Source organism: Panicum virgatum, chromosome 7N (assembly GCF_016808335.1).
Source record: "Panicum virgatum strain AP13 chromosome 7N, P.virgatum_v5, whole genome shotgun sequence".
NCBI classification, from domain to species: domain Eukaryota; kingdom Viridiplantae; phylum Streptophyta; class Magnoliopsida; order Poales; family Poaceae; genus Panicum; species Panicum virgatum.
The window spans coordinates 26,224,164-26,230,163 of record NC_053151.1 but is presented as its reverse complement, the minus strand read 5'-3'; positions in this window follow the sequence as shown (position 1 = coordinate 26,230,163).

Genomic DNA, 6,000 nt, shown 5'->3' with positions numbered 1-6,000 from the left:
TCCGCCCTCTCTATAAGAGAGAAGGGGAACAATTTCCACCGCAAGACTTCCTGTGTCATGCCTAGGATTTCTAGACCCGAACACAGTTCCTCGAATTCTTGCCCATTGGGGTAAAGGGCTGTGGAAAGGATAGCTGCTCCAAGGGTAGCAGGGGTAAAGGTAGAAGGAAAGAAAATGAAAAAGATACGAGGACGACTGAGTCCGAAGATAATGTAGCTGTCGTTCCCCGGCAACGGCGCCAGAAAGCTTGTTGGTATTTTGTAATGTCACGAATAAAATCCGCAAACGCACGGATACCGCTGTAGCTTTCACCCAAGAGTATTCCTGGGTATTGTATCCACTAGGGAATGTGAGTACACTACCTACGGGTTCAGACAGTCCAAGGACACACACACTAGCGTAGGAGGATAGGAAAGAGAGGACTTTCTAAGATCTAGAATCTATGTTTAGAAGAAGAGATCATGTCGTCGTTATACTTCGAGCTAAAGGTATCGACCGGCTTAAACAAGCCGATAGCTCCAATAATAGTGCTCTATCCGATATCCGAACGTGGAGGATTACTAAAAGGCTCGAACAGGGCTGTCACCATTTGCCTACTACCTCTACAAACCGTGGGACTATCAGACAACTGAGTGGTATAGTCCAGCCTAGACACCACGTCTACGCCTTTCCCTACTAACTCTAGAGGCGATCAAGGTTATCCTTTTCTATCCGGGCCCCACTCTAGAGTCAAATGCTACTCGCTAAGTATACACATCATCTAATATAAGGCAGAGATGATAAATTGCGATCTAAACTCTAATTCTAAATAAACAAAGAAAATCTCGATCACTTACAACCAAATAAGCATCCGTCGAGGTACAAGCGGAGAAGAGCACCGACAAGCCCGGCACTTCTCCCGACTATCTCCCTCACTCTCGTAGAGGTACAATTTGGAGAAGAGCGCCGTTACCGGCGCCCCTCCTGAGTACCTCTACTCCTAAACTCCCTAAGACAATCCTCAACTCAAGTAGGAACTCAAGAAGAAAGTGAAGTGTTGATGTGTGGTGTGTGTTGTGTCTTCATTTGAGCCCCCTCCCCTTGTATTTATAGGAGGGAACCACCGGCCTCCTGCCCAAGAAACGAGTCAAACCGCCTTTGGGGATCAACCACACCTCGCCACGTGTCGTCTGAGAGGCGGTGGGGCCCGTGGGCCGCCAGGACTTGGTCGGGCGACCTGAAGGTCGGCCGACCGTGGGCTGGGCCCGTTCGGCTTGGTCTTTGGTCTGAAGGCTGCTAGGTGGGCCCTCATGTTATGTATGTGGGTCATGGCTTGTCTTGAGTCGGTTTGGTAGCTCTGGTGGGCCCGTAGATCCTTGTGAATGCGTCTGATTCGCCGAGAAGGTTTCACCTCGGATTGATGACGTGTCATTCTCATGGGCTGTGTCTCCTTCTCTTGTGTGGCTGACAAGTGGGCCTTTTTGGCCCTTGGGCTTGCTTGTGCTTGACCAGGGATTTGTGCCTTGGATAATATGCTTGTTAGATGGAGTTTTGGCCCAATTTCAGCTGCACACATTCTCAAACCAGCATCTGTGGAATTCGTCAAATAATCATCCTATGCTAACATTTATTCCTTCTGATGCTCAACTTTTGCACGATAGTTGACGGTCAAAATGGGTCGTTAGTGACCGTCAACAGCCGCGGCTCCGCGATCCCCATGGAAAAAACCGGCGTCACCAGCGCGTGGGCTCCGCGAGCCGGGTGAAAAGCCGGTGTGATGAGGGGTGGGTAAAACCGCCGCGTGGGTGCAATTCGGTGAAAAAATCGGAGGGGGGAGGGGGGCGCGGTGGCAATTGCACTGGCGGAGGAATTGTTTTCGGCCTGCTAGGTTCCTGTCAAACAATTTGTGCTTACATGTGAGCCTCAAAAAGGGAGTTTGTGAGGTGGGTATGGGGGCTAAACTTGGTGACGAATGTTTCAATTGTCATGGATCCTTATAGTATAGATAACAAATATATCCAGAAATAAAAGTTCGTCAGTTTCTTTGAAAATATGATAAATGTACATAATACTAATGAAATTGTTTTCATTTTTGACAAACATACGTCAAGTGAATAGACCATTCTTCTTTTCAAGTGTCAAATTGATTGGGTGTGTAGTATACTGGTATTATTTAGTTGTTCCCAACCATTCCATTTCTATACGATGCAGCATTGATCCAGAGGGAGGAGGTGGGGCATTGACAGGTTTAGTCAAAACTGCTCCTAGTGGATAGTTACCTTTATCCTTTCATAGCCAGGGAATAACTTGATTTTTTTATACAATACCGTATTGTAATCTCAATTATTTTTTTTTCCAAAAGGCAACAGAGAACGAATCATGCAAGAAAATAAAAAGGAGGCCACTATATGCATTCTTCTTTTAGGTCTTTAACTGTAGGCCTCAGGTGTACCCATCATTATCTAGATAATATCATCATTTAAGCTGAACTGGAGAGAGAAAACATATTTTTCTATTATTTTCTTAGACAAAGGAATAAATATAACATGATGCATAATAAGGGCGTCATCATGCCATACCATTAGCTAAGCTGAATTGATGTGCACCTATTTTAGCAAACATAACTTAATTGCTACAACTCTAGCTACTTAACATTAGCAGTAATATGCCCACTGCTAGACCGCTCTCAGTGTACGGTTTCATTACACAGGTATCAAGACTGAAAACTTGGTAACCGAGTTAGATAAATATTATGGATGGAACTGCTCTCTTTCATCTTATGAAACTCTCCCTCCTTTCTCCTCGTAACGATCCTGTCATGTTAGCAAATTTTGTTCATATAGCATAAAATTTATGCCTGTAAAACTCATACTAGAACTGCCTTAGGCATAACCCCTGGTGAGCATCAGCATGTCATCATCCTTACACAAGACGAACGGTGTTATGTCATCATCAAAGCCGATAGGGATTCTCACATGGCACACAGATACAGGATAGCACCACGATCGCGCTGTAGTGGTGGTATGGACGTACATGCGGTGATCAGTGGCCTTTTTTATTTTAAGCACATCAATGCAAATGTGGATAGACCGAAAGGGAAGCCACTACTATACTTATGAAAGGGAGAAGTTAATAATGCAGAGATTAACAAATACTTGTAGTGTCATTTAGTAGGTCCGTCCTTTTTCTCTACTCTCAACAAGATCAAATACTTAACGTTTTGCGGCTTTCAAGTTTTGGTTGTAGCCTGTTATTAAGTGCCATTTATTTAGCTCTTTTTTCTACGACTGGATGGGCTTGCCTACTTCCGGCTTATTTTAGCATGTTCCAGCTTATTCTCTCTCACATAATACTTTTGAATCAGCCGAAATCAGCCGGCTTTTTTTCCAGCCGAACAAATAGCACAATCATTTCTCACTGAATACTACTGAAGTGGTAGCATATATATTGTCTAAGTTTTGCTCCGGTGGTTCCTTCCATAAAATTTGCAAGCCTGCTTTCCTTTAGTATTAGTATTGTAAAAGTGGCTCATCAGCTCGTCTGCTAGCAAATTTAGAGCCCTTTTTTATTTGTAGAAATGATTATGCACCAAGTATTATTCCACGATTTGTCAGGCCCGCCCTACACGCAGTTCTTTATTAGACCGCCTCTCATGTTATGGATGGCTACGCTAATCCACCTGCCCCTTGCGTGGGCTGTGGGGTACACATGAGCGGGATGATCCCTAAAGCACTCACAAAATCTAATTAATCTTGTCTTAGTTGTTGTGAGCAAGCAGGAATCAAATCTTTGTGACGCCGCCACAGCGCGGCCGGCCATGCCACGCTCTTCCAAGTGTGCCACTTGTGTTGGCGAATTTTTTGTCCCATGTCGATGGGAGGGCAAAGTGTACTTGGATGAGTAAATTATTTGCTTATCCAAAAACACAATATAACGGTCCCCATATAGACTGTGTTAAGATAACAAGATAGTAGTATACTACCTCCCTAACATATACTAATTAAACAATACCAATCATCATTTGAGATATGCTAATCAGTGATACGCATTAGATCCCTTTTTAGAACACTAAAAATAGGTGGCATGACAAGGACCGAAAACAATCATCCTTGCACGGCGAACTATTTAAAATACGCACAAGTTTGGTTTAATAATCCGTCTACGTTAACTACTCCTCGTGAAGTAAGTAGTCTCCAAATTAAACTTTTTGTGTGAAGAACAATGACATGCTTATGTTTTACAAAAAAAAAGAAACAATTACACGTTTACTATGCAACTATTAAGGAATTTTTGCTGCTAAATATAGTTGTGGCCGTGATATAACCAAATTTTAAATGACCAATACATGTAACCAATGCATATATTGTCAACACCATTTTCTTTTGCTGACTACATATGAATGCAATGCCATAGCTGAGTAATTGACCATGGGAGGTCCCATCATGATCCTGTTGGTCATTCCATGGGTTGAGTACCAAGACATCTATCTATCTGGTCATGGCTCTCCAATGTCCTATGGGGGAAGTAAAGCATCTCTGTAGACGTCCATACCATAGGGGTTGTAATCTCTTCTAGTGGCTGAAAGGGCGGTGGCCCATTTGGTCACACCAGGAGAGGTGCTAGGGTCCCCATGGGGAGGTCGACATGAAAGCTACACGTACTCAAAGAAATTAACAAGTGGGAGAGACGGCCTCCCTCAAGTCACACCTTATGTAGAGGTACACCATCTGACCATGACTGTACTCCCGCAATTTTCGGCCATTCTTTCTTTTTTATTTTCTTTGGGCTTTTATATAATAGCTCTCGCACAACAATTTATATATTTTTTGCTCTTTATTTTGTTGTTTTAGAAGAATTTTAGCCATCTAGAATTTGATGCGCCAAGGTGGAGCCACACAATATGCAAGCATGAAAGAAAGCAGCTCAAGTGACTGGGAAGCGTGGGTACATTTATTGTGCATAGTTTGTTGAGTGATGGAGAGAAATTATTGGTATATAGGCAGAGAACAATTCTCAACATCAACACAGCTTAAAGGATTGAATGGATCTTGCTGTCCTTAATTATGGGCAGATTTGTGTGCCCAGTCTATGCTCTAGAGTCTAGCTCTGTGTGGGCTGGGAACAATATACGAGCCCTTGCGAGTTTACTAAGTAGTGCAGCAAGCATGGTTTCTTGAGAGGATGCTGAATACATAGAAGAAGAAAAGCTATTCTTTGATAACACTTGTCTATGTTTTATATGATCAAGTATTATAGGCTAGAAAACGTGTTTGTGTATTAAATCTTAATTTACTCGACCAAATTTAGTGAGGGTCTAAATATTCTGGTGTGAAGCGGAGGCTGTTTGGGGAGTCTTTTATTTGTATAAATATTCCATAGTAAGGTGAGAATTCATTTATTTAGAGTTTTTTCAAGTGATTTGTTAATTTGAATACTATTACATAGCTTTAGGCCATGATGCCTCATCGTTGCTGCGTCCCCTTGATCCAATCTAAATTCAGGTCAAAAGCCTAAAAATAGATTCATTACATAGAAAACATGGCTTTTTAAGTTAAAAGTACCTGAACATTTTGAATCAGATCGTGACGCACATACCTTGCGTCAAGATTCTCTTCTCGCTTTCCGTTCATAACTCCCAAAATATCACATTTCCAAGAGAAAATTTCTCATAGTCCAAACTCTCTCTCTTTTACCCTTACAACTCGCAAACTCTTTCTCCTTTACCCTTACAACTCGCATCGTTTCCACTCTTCCGCTACTTATTGCTCCCTCCGTTTCAAATTATAAATTATTTTGGTATTTTCAAATGCGTCGTTCTTATAATATTTTCTAGGTGCATAGAAAAACTCTAGTAGACTTAAAAAAGCCAAAACGACATGTAAATTGGAACCGAGGGGATGGAGCAGTTGATTAATCTCCGGATCACTGGGGCGACCCAGCCGTCCCTGTTCAAAATCTTGGCGTCGTGAGAGGGCTGTCCCTCACACGATGTCACCAAGAAAAGCAACGGGACCAGGCTAG